The sequence below is a fragment of the Pseudophryne corroboree genome, chromosome 1, assembly GCF_028390025.1.
Source record: "Pseudophryne corroboree isolate aPseCor3 chromosome 1, aPseCor3.hap2, whole genome shotgun sequence".
NCBI classification, from domain to species: domain Eukaryota; kingdom Metazoa; phylum Chordata; class Amphibia; order Anura; family Myobatrachidae; genus Pseudophryne; species Pseudophryne corroboree.
In genome coordinates this window covers 547989956-548004604 of record NC_086444.1, presented here as the reverse complement: position 1 = coordinate 548004604, position 14649 = coordinate 547989956, and the positions used below count along the sequence as shown (strand labels likewise).

The 14649-nt window shown below is 47.8% G+C and overlaps 1 protein-coding gene across 5 annotated transcripts in view; it reads right to left on the bottom strand.

Moving 5' to 3' along the window:
- The window catches only part of LOC134898490 (RNA exonuclease 1 homolog), a 279518-nt gene that overhangs the window by 200452 nt on the left and 64417 nt on the right, over positions 1 to 14649 (bottom strand). The window lies entirely within an intron of this gene.

The window sequence follows — 14649 nt, the reverse complement described above, 5'->3', positions numbered from 1 at the left end:
TACAGCCACCACAGGAGAGACACCCTGGCTCTGGGGGATAAGGGGATTAACCGATGCATCTGAAGATGTGATCCGGACCACTTGTCCAGTAAGTCCCATTGGAAGGTCCTCGTATGGAACCTGCCGAAGGGAATGGCCTTGTATGATGCCACCCTCCTTCCCAGGACTCGAGTGCAGTGATGCACTGACACCTGTTTTGGTTTTAATAGATTCCTGACCAGTGTCACGAGCTCCTGAGCTCTCTCTATCGAGAGATAAACCCTTTTCTGGTCTGTGTCTAGGATCATGCCTAGGAGAGGCAGATGAGCTGTAGGAACCAACTGCGACTTCGGAATATATAGAATCCAGCCGTGTTGCCGTTACACTTCCAGAGAAAGTGATACGCTGTTCAGCAACTGCTCTCTTGATCTCGCTTTTATGAGGAGATCGTCCAAGTACATGATAATAGTGACACCTTGCTTCCGCAGGAGCACCATCATTTCCGCCATTACCTTGGTGAATATTCTCAAAGCCGTGGAGAGACCAAACGGTAACGTCTGAAATTGGTAATGACAATCCCGTACCGCAATTCTGAGGTACGCCTGATGAGGTGGATAAATGGGGACATGAAGGTATGCATTCTTTATGTCCCGAGTCACCATAACATTTCCCCCTTTCAGGCTTGCAATAACCGCTCTTAGCGATTCCATCTTGAACTTGAACCTTTTCAGGTATATGTTCAGGGATTTTAAATTCAATATGGGTCCGACCGAACCGTCTGGTTTCGAGACTACAACATGGTCGAATAATAACCCCCTCCTTGTTGGAGGGGAACCTTGACCACCACCTGTTGAAGATACAATTTGTGAATTGCAGTTAACACTGTTTCCCTCTCGTGGGGGGAAGCCGGCAGGGCCGTCGGTGAGGGGGCATCTCCTCAAAGTCCAGCTTGTATCCCTGAGACACAATATCTATTGCCCAGGGATCTAACAGGGAGTGAACCCACTTGTAGCTGAACTTACGAAGGCGTGCCCCCACCGGGCATAGCTCCGCCTGTGGAGCCCCAGCGACATGCGGTGGATCTTTATAGAGGCCGGGGAGGACTTCTGTTCCTGGGAACTAGCTGTGTTGTGCAGCTTCTTCCCTCTGCCCCCGCCTCTGGCAAGAAAAGGACGCACCTCGGACTTCTTGTTTCTTTATTCGAAAGGCTGCATTTGATAATGTCGTGCTTTCCTAGGCTGTGCAGGAATATAAGGCAAAATATCAGAATTACCAGCTATAGCTGTGGAGACCAGGTCAGAGAACCCTTCTCCACACAATCCTCAGCCTTCCATATGCCTCTTAAGTCGGCATCATCTGTCCATTGCACAGGACACGTCAAGCAGAAATCGACATAGCTTTGACTCTAAGACCCAGTATACTCAATGTCTCTTTGGGCATGATAGAGAATCTATCTCCTAAGATATAGAGATATATAGAGATATATATATATATATATATATATATATCTATCTATACACACATACATACATATATATATACATATATACACATACATACATACATATATCTATATGCATACTAGGGTCTCAACCTCTGCTGATAAGGTACCTGTCCACGCTGCCACAGCGCTATAAACCTATGCCGACACAATCGCCGGTCTGAGTAGTGTACTAGAATGTGCACGCTATCTGCAGGATCCCTGAGAATAGCTAGTGCTACCTTCTGTGCAAACGTGACACCCTAGGGGAAGATTCCCATCAAATCCTGGCCCTAGTGGGGAAAGGATACTGCCTGAGAATTTTTGTGTGGGAAGCTGCAGTCTCGTCTGGAGATTCCCGCTCTTTTTCCTCATGAGAGGAGGGAAATTTACCTCAGCTTTCTTCCCCTTAACATGTGTACCCTTGTGTCAGGGACAAATGAGTCATCAGTGATATGCAAATCATCTTTTCTTACAATAATCATATATTGAATACCTTTCAGCCATTTTGGCTGTAACTTTGCATTATCGTAGTCGACACTGGAGTCAAACTCCGTGTCGATATCAGTGTTTATTATTTTGGATAGTGAGCATTTTAAGACTCTGAAGGTCTCTGTGACATAGGGACAGACATGGGTAGATTTCCGGTCTGTTCTCTAATCTTTTGTGCAATAAATTCACCTCAGCGCACTCACATATCCAAACAGGTGTCGGCATTGTCGACGGAGACACCCTCTCACACATTTGCTCTCCTCCTCCTTAGGGGAGCCTTTTACCTCAGACATGTCGACACACACGTACCGACACACCACACACACAGGGGATGCTCTATTTGAAGACAGTTCCCCCACAAGGCCCTTTGGAGAGACAGAGAGAGTATGCCAGCACACACCCCAGCGCTATATGACCCAGGAATCACACAGTAACGTAGTGTTAACCCAGTAGCTGCTGTATAATAAGAATTAACTTACCGATAATTCTATTTCTCGGAGTCCGTAGTGGATGCTGGGGTTCCTGAAAGGACCATGGGGAATAGCGGCTCCGCAGGAGACAGGGCACAAAAAGTAAAGCTTTACGATCAGGTGGTGTGTACTGGCTCCTCCCCCTATGACCCTCCTCCAAGCCTCAGTTAGGTACTGTGCCCGGACGAGCGTACACAATAAGGAAGGATTTTGAATCCCGGGTAAGACTCATACCAGCCACACCAATCACACTGTACAACCTGTGATCTGAACCCAGTTAACAGTATGATAACAGCGGAGCCTCTGAAAAGATGGCTCACAACAATAATAACCCGATTTTTGTAACTATGTACAAGTATTGCAGACAATCCGCACTTGGGATGGGCGCCCAGCATCCACTACGGACTCCGAGAAATAGAATTATCGGTAAGTAAATTCTTATTTTCTCTATCGTCCTAGTGGATGCTGGGGTTCCTGAAAGGACCATGGGGATAATACCAAAGCTCCCAAACGGGCGGGAGAGTGCGGATGACTCTGCAGCACCGAATGAGAGAACTCCAGGTCCTCCTTAGCCAGGGTATCAAATTTGTAGGATTTTACAAACGTGTTTGCCCCTGACTAAATAACCGCTCGGCAAAGTTGTAAAGCCGAGACCCCTCGGGCAGCCGCCCAAGATGAGCCCACCTTCCTTGTGGAATGGGCATTTACATATTTTGGCTGTGGCAGGCCTGCCACAGAATGTGCAAGCTGAATTGTATTACACATCCAACTAGCAATAGTCTGCTTAGAAGCAAGAGCACCCAGTTTGTTGGGTGCATACAGGATAACAGCAAGTCAGTTTTCCCGACTCCAGCCGTCCTGGAACATATTTTCAGGGCCCTGACAACATCTAGCAACTTGGAGTCCTCCAAGTCCCTAGTAGGTGCAAGGCACCACAATAAGCTGGTTCAGGTGAAACACTGACACCACCTTAGGGAGAGAACTGGGGACGAGTCCGCAGCTCTGCCCTGTCCGAATGGACAAACAGAAATGGGCTTTTTTGAGAAAAAAACACCAATTTGACACTCGCCTGGTCCAGGCCAGGGCCAAGAGCATGGTCACTTTTCATGTGAGATGCTTCAAATCCACAGATTTGACTGGTTTTAAACCAATGTGATTTTAGGAATCCCAGAACTACGTTGAGATCCCACAGTGCCACTGGAGGCACAAAAGGGGGTTGTATATGCAATACTCCCTTGACAAACTTCTGGACTTCAGGAACTGAAGCCAATTCTTTCTGGAAGAAATTCGACAGGGACGAAATTTGAACCTTAATGGACCCCAATTTGCGGCCCATAGACACTCCTGTTTGCAGGAAATGCAGGAAACGACCGAGTTGAAATTTCTTTGTGGGGCCATCCTGGCCTCACACCACGCAACATATTTTCGCCACATGTGGTGATAATGTTGTGCGGTCACCTCCTTTCTGCTTTGACCAGGGTAGGAATGACCTCTTCCGGAATGCCTTTTTCCCTTAGGATCCGGCGTTCCACCGCCATGCCGACAAACGCAGCTGCGGTAAGTCTTGGAACAGACATGGTACTTGCTGAAGCAAATCCCTTCTTAGCAGCAGAGGCCATAAGACCTCTGTAAGCATCTCTTGAAGTTCCGGGTACCAAGTCCTTCTTGGCCAATCCGGAGCCATGAGTATAGTTCTTACTCCTCTACGTCTTATAATTCTCAGCACCTTAGGTATGAGAAGCAGAGGAGGGAACACATACACCGACTGGTACACCCACGGTGTTACCAGAACGTCCACAGCTATTGCCTGAGGGTCTCTTGACCTGGCGCAATACCTGTCCCGTTTTTTGTTCAGACGGGACGCCATCATGTCCACCTTTGGTATTTCCCAACGGTTTACAATCATGTGGAAAAAACTTCCCGATGAAGTTTCCACTCTCCCGGGTGGAGGTCGTGCCTGCTGAGGAAGTCTGCTTCCCAGTTTCCATTCCCGGGATGAAACACTGCTGACAGTGCTATCACATGATTTTCCGCCCAGCGAAAAGTCCTTGCAGTTTTTGCCATTGCCCTCCTGCTTCTTGTGTCGCCCTGTCTGTTTACGTGGGCGACTGCCGTGATGTTTTTCCCACTGGATCAATACCGGCTGACCTTGAAGCAGAGGTCTTGCTAAGCTTAGAGCATTATAAATTTACCCTTAGCTCCAGTATATTTATGTGGAGAAAAGTCTCCAGACTTGATCACACTCCCTGGAAATTTTTTCCTTGTGTGACTGCTCCCCAGCCTCTCGGGCTGGGCTCCGTGGTCACCAGCATCCAATCCTGAATGCCGAATCTGCGGCCCTCTAGAAGATGAGCACTCTATAACCACCACAGGAGAGACACCCTTGTCCTTGGATATAGGGTTATCCGCTGATGCATCTGAAGATGCGATCCGGACCATTTGTCCAGCAGATCCCACTGAAAAGTTCTTGCGTGAAATCTGCCGAATGGAATTGCTTCGTAGGAAGCCACCATTTTTACCAGGACCCTTGTGCAATGATGCACTGTTTTTAGGAGGTTCCTGACTAGCTCGGATAACTCCCTGGCTTTCTCTTCCGGGAGAAACACCTTTTTCTGGACTGTGTCCAGAATCATCCCTAGGCACAGCAGACGTGTCGTCGGGATCAGCTGCGATTTTGGAATATTTAGAATCCACCCGTGCTGTTGTAGCAGTATCCGAGATAGTGCTACTCCGACCTCCAACTGTTCCCTGGACTATGCCCTTATCAGGAGATCGTCCAAGTAAGGGATAATTAAGACGCCTTTTCTTCGAAGAAGAATCATCATTTCGGCCATTACCTTGGTAAAGACCCGGGGTGCCGTGGACAATCCAAACGGCAGCGTCTGAAACTGATAGTGACAGTTCTGCACCACGAACCTGAGGTACCCTTAGTGAGAAGGGCAAATTTGGGACATAGAGGTAAGCATCCCTGATGTCCCGGGACACTATATAGTCCCCTTCTTCCTGGTTCGTTATCACTGCTCTGAGTGACTCCATCTTGATTTGAACCTTTGTAAGTGTTCAAAAATTTTTTTAGAATAAGTCTCACCTAGCCTTCTGGCTTCAGTACCACAATATAGTGTGGAATAATACCCCTTTTCTTGTAGTAGGAGAGGTAATTTAATTATCACCTGCTGGGAATACAGCTTGTGAATTTTTTCCCATACTGCCTCCTTGTCGGAGGGAGACCTTGGTAAAGCAGACTTCAGGAGCCTGCGAAGGGGAAACGTCTCGACATTCCAATCTGTACCCCTGGGATACTACTTGTAGGATCCAGGGGTCCTGTACGGTCTCAGCGCCATGCTGAGAACTTGTCAGAAGCGGTGGAACGCTTCTGTTCCTGGGAATGGGCTGCCTGCTGCAGTCTTCTTCCCTTTCCTCTATCCCTGGGCAGATATGATCTTATAGGGACGAAAGGACTGAGGCTGAAAAGACGGTGTCTTTTTCTGCAGAGATGTGACTTAGGGTAAAAACGGTGGATTTTCCAGCAGTTGCCGTGGCCACCAGGTCCGATGGACCGACCCCAAATAACTCCTCTTCCTTTATACGGCAATACACCTTTGTGCCGTTTGGAATCTGCATCACCTGACCACTGTCGTGTCCATAACATCTTCTGGCAGATATGGACATCGCATTTACTCTTGATGCCAGAGTGCAAATATCCCTCTGTGCATCTCGCATATATAGAAATGCATCCTTTAAATGCTCTATAGTCAATAAAATACTGTCCCTGTCAAGGGTATCAATATTTTTAGTCAGGGAATCCGACCAAGCCACCCCAGCTCTGCACATCCAGGCTGAGGCGATCGCTGGTCGCAGTATAACACCAGTATGTGTGTATATACTTTTTATGATATTTTCCAGCCTCCTGTCAGCTGGTCCTTGAGGACGGCCCTATCTATAGACGGTACCGCCACTTGTTTTGATAAGCGTGTGAGCGCCTTAGCCACCCTAAGGGGTGTTTCCCAACGCGCCCTAACTTCTGGCGGGAAAGGGTATACCGCCCCTAATTTTCTATCGGGGGGAACCCACGCATCACACAATTTAATTTATCTGATTCAGGAAAAACTACGGTAGTTTTTTCACATCCCACATAATACCCTCTTTTGTGGTACTTGTAGTATCAGAAATATGTAACACCTCCTTCATTGCCTTTAACGTGTGGCCCTAATAAGGAATACGTTTGTTTATTCACCGTCGACACTGGATTCAGTGTCCCTGTCTGTGTCTGTGTCGACCGACTAAAGTAAACGGGCGTTTTAAAACCCCTGACGGTGTTTTTGAGACGTCTGGACCGGTACTAATTGTTTGTCGGCCGTCTCATGTCGTCAACCGACCTTGCAGCGTGTTGACATTATCACGTAATTCCCTAAATAAGCCATCCATTCCGGTGTCGACTCCCTAGAGAGTGACATCACCATTACAGGCAATTGCTCCGCCTCCTCACCAACATCGTCCTCATACATGTCGACACACACGTACCGACACACAGCACACACACAGGGAATGCTCTGATAGAGGACAGGACCCACTAGCCCTTTGGAGAGACAGAGGGAGAGTTTGCCAGCACACACCAAAAACGCTATAATTATATAGGGACAACCTTATATAAGTGTTTTCCCTTATAGCATCTTTATTATATATTTCTAACGCCAAATTAGTGCCCCCCCTCTCTGTTTTAACCCTGTTTCTGTAGTGCAGTGCAGGGGAGAGCCTGGGAGCCTTCCCTCCAGCCTTTCTGTGAGGGAAAATGGCGCTGTGTGCTGAGGAGATAGGCCCCGCCCCTTTTTCGGCGGCCTCGTCTCCCGCTCTTAACGGATTCTGGCAGGGGTTAAATATCTCCATATAGCCTCCGGAGGCTATATGTGAGGTATTTTTAGCCAAAATAGGTTTTCATTTGCCTCCCAGGGCGCCCCCCTCCCAGCGCCCTGCACCCTCAGTGACTGCCGTGTGAAGTGTGCTGAGAGGAAAATGGCGCACAGCTGCAGTGCTGTGCGCTACCTTTAGAAGACTGAGGAGTCTTCTGCCGCCGATTCTGGACCTCTTCTTACTTCAGCATCTGCAAGGGGGCCGGCGGCAAGGCTCCGGTGACCATCCAGGCTGTACCTGTGATCGTCCCTCTGGAGCTGATGTCCAGTAGCCAAGAAGCCAATCCATCCTGCACGCAGGTGAGTTCACTTCTTCTCCCCTAAGTCCCTCGTTGCAGTGATCCTGTTGCCAGCAGGACTCACTGTAAAATAAAAAACCTAAGCTAAACTTTTCTAAGCAGCTCTTTAGGAGAGCCACCTAGATTGCACCCTTCTCGGCCGGGCACAAAAATCTAACTGAGGCTTGGAGGAGGGTGATGGGGGGAGGAGCCAGTACACACCACCTGATCGTAAAGCTTTACTTTTTGTGCCCTGTCTCCTGCGGAGCCGCTATTCCCCATGGTCCTTTCAGGAACCCCAGCATCCACTAGGACGATAGAGAAATATTGTTTTTACGCCAAATTTATGTGCCCCCCCCCCCCCCCCCTCTTTTTCACCCTCTCTATCGTGCTTCTGCAGGGGAGAGCCTGGGGAGCTTCCTCTCAGCGGAGCTGTGGAGAGAAAATGGCGCTGGTGAATGCTGAGGAAGAAGGCCCCGCCCCCTCAGCGGCGGGCTTCTCCCACGATTTTGTGTAAAATTAATGGTGGGGGCTCATGCATATAACAGTATCCAACTGTATATGTGCTGCTTTTTGCCAGGAGGTAATCAATTGCTGCCCAGGGCGCCCCCCCCCCCCTGCGCCCTACAGTGACCGGAGTGTGTGGGTTAGTGTGGGTGCAATGGCGCACAGCTGCAGTGCTGTGTGCTACCTCATATGAAGACAGGAGTCTTCTGCCGCCAATTTGGACGTCTTCTTGCTTCAACCCGCCGGCTTCTGACTCCTGGCTCGGCGAGGGGGAGGGGGACGGCGGCGCGGCTCCGGGAACAGACAAGGTCAGGTCCTGTGTTCGATCCCTCTGGAGCTAATGGCGTCCAGTAGCCTAAGAAGCGCAACCTAGCCGCAGTTAGTAGGTTTTCTTCTCTCCCCTCAGTCCCACGTAGCAGAGAGTCTGTTGCCAGCAGAAGCTCTCTGAAAATAAAAAACCTAACTAAAATACTTTCTTATTAGCAAGCTCAGGAGAGCTCACTAAAATGCATCCAGCTCTGTCCGGGCACAGTTTCTAACCGAGGTCTGGAGGAGGGGCATAGAGGGAGGAGCCAGTGCATACCAGTAGTACTAAATCTTTCTTAGAGTGCCCAGTCTCCTGCGGAGCCCGTCTATTCCCCATGGTCCTTACGGAGTCCCCAGCATCCACTAGGACGTTAGAGAAATGTAGCCCAAGGTGGTTCTTGTGATGCCCCAAGTGCTACCAATCCACTGGGGGGCAAGGAAGCCCCTGAATCTGAACGCTCAGCTGCTAAATTATCCTCCATTCCGTCAGTGGCCTCACTACCACGCAGTGTGGGAGAGGCCCCAACGTCGTTGCCACGTGTAGCAGACATAACTGCGCACAGTAATGGGCAACCCGGTACAAATTGTAGCAGCACTATACCTAGTAAGAACTCAGAGAAACAGCCGAAGCTGGCACAGACATGGTTCAATAGGAATAGAACATATGGTGACTATAATTCACAAGTAAAAAAATACTCAGGTAACACATCTTGTGAAACAATCCTATATTAGCATCAGAGAAAACCTGAAACACCTGGCCCCCAAAAGGTATACTAATATAGGAATAGCACGCTGAGTGAAATACCCTGCAATAAAACAACCACGCAGCAGCTATATACACACACGTACCATGCAGAAATTATGTACCATAAACTGCACTGGACTAGCAATACAAAATGATACTCAGTATGGCTATATGTGATAACAATAGATATAACAAACGCAGTAAGCACTGGATGTATATCACAGGGTGTTTGTACCACACAACCCTGAAGGTATGCACGCTCTTAACTAACACAGTCGCAGCGACAGGTAGAATACTCAAGTGTCCTGTAGGAAGCATAGCACTGGCAGTCAGGCGGTTCCACAGAGGAGGATTTGCCCCAGCAGTCCTAGAAACAGCACAGCTCTATCAACGATGGCCACTGGTCAGGAGTGAGGGAGTGATATGCAGCTCCAGGGCGGGAACATCGCTGAAATGGCGCCCTGGGGCTGGGAGGGGCCTCAGGTCTGGCCTGCTCCCCCTGCTGTAAAGAAAAATGGGGGGGGGGGATGGTACAATGTCCCCCCTGACCTGTGCCCATACAGTATCACCCTGGTGGCTAGTGGATCATCAGCCCAGTAATCTATGTCCACGGCAGCGCGTGCGCAGCCCGCCTCCTACAGACGCGCTGGATCGCGGTGAAAAGTGCGGCACAGAAGCCCCTTACCTCCCTTGTCAGCGGCCCCGCGATCCGGGAGATGGCGGCATGTGTGTGACTCACATGAAGAGAGAGAAGACGGCGCCTCTGCTGCAGTGACCCGGCAACTACGGTGCGGGAGCATACAGCGCCTCTGGGGGTGATGAAGCTGCAGCAGAGACATCCAATAGACACAGCCTGCTGCAGCCCTTTGTTAGAATCCTCTTTTCTTCAATTTTAAAGCTAAGAATAGGATGCCTGAGGCAGCCCCCTGTTAAGTGACCTGCTACTGCAGGCACCAACTACAAACTGGGCTCACTGGCATGGAGGCGGGGTTATAGAGGAGGCGGTGCTGTGCATCTTGGGAACAGTCTAAAGCTTTGAGCCTGTTGGTGCCTCGGCTCGAGATCCTACTCTACACCCCGATGTTAATCCTTGTGGAGCCCAGTGTACCCTGCAGCAGAAAACGGTCAGTTGACACCCACAAACGCAGTCTTCCTGTCAATTTCCTTGCGATCGGCTGTGCGAATGGATTCTTCGTTAAATCCATCTCTCAGCAACTATCCGCTTTGTACCCGTACAACGCGACTGCGCATTGCGGTGCATACACATGCGCAGTAGTAATCTGTTCGCTGCGCTGCGAAAAATGGCAGCGAGCAACTCAGAATGACCCCCTTGTTGTATTGGGGCTGCTTGCCATCACTTTTTCCTTTAGCTTTTCCTTGAGACTGAAAGTGCCATAAAGCCGAAAACTTTGTTTGAAATTGTATGAGGAAGGAAACTTGACCTTCTTGGAGTCTGCTTCTGACTTCAGTATATCTGTCAATTCTTTACCAAAAAGAATATCTCCAGAAAAGGGCAAAGATCCCAAAACCTTCTTTGATTATGAATCAGCTTTCCACAAACATAGTCAAACTGATCTGCGAGCAGCTATTGTTGAAGCCGATGTCCTGGAGGCAATAGTACCCATATCCAATGCTGCTTCTTCCAAGAACATTGCAGCCTGTTTTATATGAGCTATATGGAATTTTTTGCTCTCTAGAAGCTATAGAAAAAACCCCGTCCAATGCATCATCCCAGGCAGCCACTGCCTTTGCCATCCAAGTTTAAGCCATTGCTGGCCTTATGACTGCCCTAGACAGGGAAAAAATGTTTTTTAGTCTAAAGGCCACTACTCACTACTTTTTCTTCTAGATCTATCTGCTGCATTTGACACTGTAGACCACTCTCTTCTCATAAAGACACTACAATCCCTAGGTCTTAAAGGCACAGCCCTTTCTTGGTTCCTATCGTACCTATCTAATCGCTCCTTCAGTGTTCGCTTCTCTGAATCTACCTCCTCTTCGCTACCTCTTTCAGTTGGAGTACCGCAAGGCTCAGTCTTGGGTCCTCTGCTTTTCTCTATCTATACCTCATCTCTTGGTAAACTAATCAGCTCTTTTGGTTTTCAGTATCATCTGTATGCAGATGATACTCAAATCTACCTATCCTCCCCTGACTTGTCCCCATCTGTACTGGACCGTGTCACTGAATGCCTTTCTGCCATTTCATCCTGGATGACATCTCGCCACCTCAAACTTAATATTTCAAAGACAGAGTTAATTATATTTCCACCGGCCAATAGTAGGTACCAACCTGATATCTCTATCACTGTTGAAAACTCTACTATCTACCCTACCCCACAAGCTCGCTGCCTAGGTGTCATCCTTGACTCTGATCTGTCCTTTATTCCCCACATTCAATCTGTCTCAAGATCATGTTACATGCATCTAAAAAACATTTATCAAAAATACGACCATACCTTACACAAGACACTGCTAAAACTCTAATCCACGCTCTCATTATCTCCCGCATTGATTATTGCAATAGTCTCCTAACTGGTCTTCCCAAAACAAGACTCTCACCACTACAATCCATTCTGAATGCAGCGGCGAGGCTTATCTTCCTCGCTAGACGTTCATCGTCTGCAGATCCACTCTGTCAGTCCCTCCATTGGTTACCTGTACTCTACCGCATTCAATATAAAATACTTTTACTCACACACAAGGCCATTAACCAAACTACACCAATGTACATCACTTCGCTTATCACAAAATATCTCCCAACCCGACCTCTGCGCTCTTCACAAGACCTGCGTCTCTCATCCACACTCATTACTCGCTCCCACTCACGACTGCAGGACTTTCATCGGGCTGCACCCACCCTGTGGAATGCCCTACCACGCACAATAAGACTCTCCTCTAGTCTCCAAACCTTCAAGCGTTCCCTCAAAACTCACCTCTTTAGGCAAGCGTATCAAATTCCTGAACCGCCCACATAACTTTCATAAACCTTCCTATCAAATTACATCCACTCTGTACAGTCCACACATATCCTCACATGTCTTCTCATTCTATGCAATAGATAGCACCTTTCCTTGTGTACATATGCCTATTTCCCTATAGATTGTAAGCTTGCGAGCAGGGCCTTCCTAACTCTATGACTGTTATCACCCAGTTTGTTATTGTTATTTCAAATTGTAAAGCGCAACGGAATTTGCTGCGCTATATAAGAAACGGTTAATAAATAAATAAAATAAATAATTTTTAGAAAACCATCCACTCTCATATCCGTGACATCATTTAATGTCGAAGGCAAAAGGGAATGTAGATTTTCGCACTAATCGAATTACATGCGTATCTACTTTAGGAGCCACCTCCCTTTTTAAACAATCCCCAGCTGGAAGAGGATAATTGGAATTCCATTTCTTAGAAATTCTAAACTTCTTATTGGCCGTAGCCCAAGCCTCTTCCATAATTTCGTTCAGCTGATCTGACCCTGGAAATTTCAGTCTTGACGGTTTTGGGATGTTTAAAACACAGGTGCCTTGGTTTTTAACACAGGCTCTGCTGAATCCTCTAAGGATAGAATGGCTTTCATTGCTTTAATTAACGCTGCTATATCCACTGAGCAGAGACCTTCCTCCTCCTCTTCATATGCCGAAGCAGAAATAATTGAGTTTTCATCTTCCGATGAATCCTCATCTGAATCATGTGTAGCCTGTGAGGGTGAAGATTTACACCACTGGCTCATCAGCTTGTTTCTTTTGAGAAGTTGATGCTGGAAGTGATACACCATACTGTAGGTGGGGAGCTGCATGTAAGGGTTAATAGTGTAACCTATCCCTGCTATAGGAGTTGCAGGAATTACCCATTCAGCTATACTGGATAAAGTCTGTGCAAACATAGCCCAAGGTGGATCTATCTGCACCTGAATCTGCCTTGTATTTTTCATTAACCCCTGATGAAAGCTAAAACAAACAATCTGCACACAAGCCATCCTGAACCAGATCCTGAGAGGATAACACAGCTTTGCAAGACAAACACGATATGAGTGTTGGTGTTGCTGCAAGTGTACCTTCCTCACCTTTGCCGCTCTTAGACATGATAAATAATCAACACTTACAGTGTAACTACACAATTTCTGACTGATCACTTTAAATTTCTTAAAGTGACATATAATCCGGCCCTACCCATGCACCAGCATTGAGGATAAGAATAAAACAAACTAAGAGAAATACAGTAAAGTCAGCAATCACACTAGCAGTCAGTCACATGTTATACATTAGTATAATAAGCAATATGAGCACATCATCAACGACATTTTAAGTATGTAGGAGAACATATTACTGCATCATGTTTAAACAGACCTAACATATTCAGAAGCAATGCGAAAGAAACCGTAAAATGTATACAGACTCATATGCAATAGGTACTTATCTAACTATTCGTACTCAAAGGGCAGATAGAGACTTAGTGCTGTATAACCTGTACTCAGAGTGGGATACAGGGAGACTCACCTCGCTTCCAGGACCGAACAATAAGTTGGCGAACGCCGAGTTGATCCAGACGCTACTAGTGTACACTGCCGCTCAATGAACCTATAGTGAACACAGATGCACCAGTCACACAGCCGCCTATGCTGCGACTGGGTCCCCTTCGTGTACAGCGTCTGAGATGGAAGCAGTTCATGGTGGGAGACTAGGAGGAAACTGGTCATGAACCGGGGGTAGGGGCGACCATGAGAGCATCTGGCTCCCCACTGCCAACATCAACCTTAGGGATCACGGCCTCGTACTATTCCTGGAGCCTCCGATTCCTAATGCCTAGCGCTGGTACACCCGAGGTGGGAGCCGCGTCAGCGACTGTTCGGTAGTCTCCTCCCAAAACAGTGCGGCTATCTCCGTATTCCCCTTCTAAGCGGAAGAGATGCCTTACCTTCTCCCCGTGCTCCGGCCACAGCCTGGTAACGTCTGCTGGACCTGCTAGTATATCAGACACAGACGCCCACCGAAACAGCACCGTACTTAAGCGTTGTCGCGACCTGGCAGAGTTGATGGAGCGACTCTAACGTACGTATAAAATGCGGTTTAAAAAAGGTCACTCAGAAATATAGTAAGACTATAAAAATAAAATATGAAAGCTTAGGACTGCTAAAAACCAGCAGCCCTCTGACCATGGTACGGCTCCTGCCCACCAAACAAAAAAACGATTTGCTTGAGCAAGGATGCGGGCATATAGGGACGGGCCCATTGCATGCTGGGAGGCCGGAAAAGCTTTGACCAATTGGTGCAAATCCACTGACGCTTAATCATATCCCATTGTTATCCTGTGGATAACCTGTGGACCCTGCCGGATAAAGGTTAGATTGCATGCGATAAATCACATGTAAAAAAATACACTCAAAAAGCAAATTGCAATTGCAGGGCTCCCGGGAAGCTGCCGGCCATATCGCAGGAAAAAAGGATCCAACTCATTGCTGACGTAAGTCTACCTAGTGGATAGGGGCCTT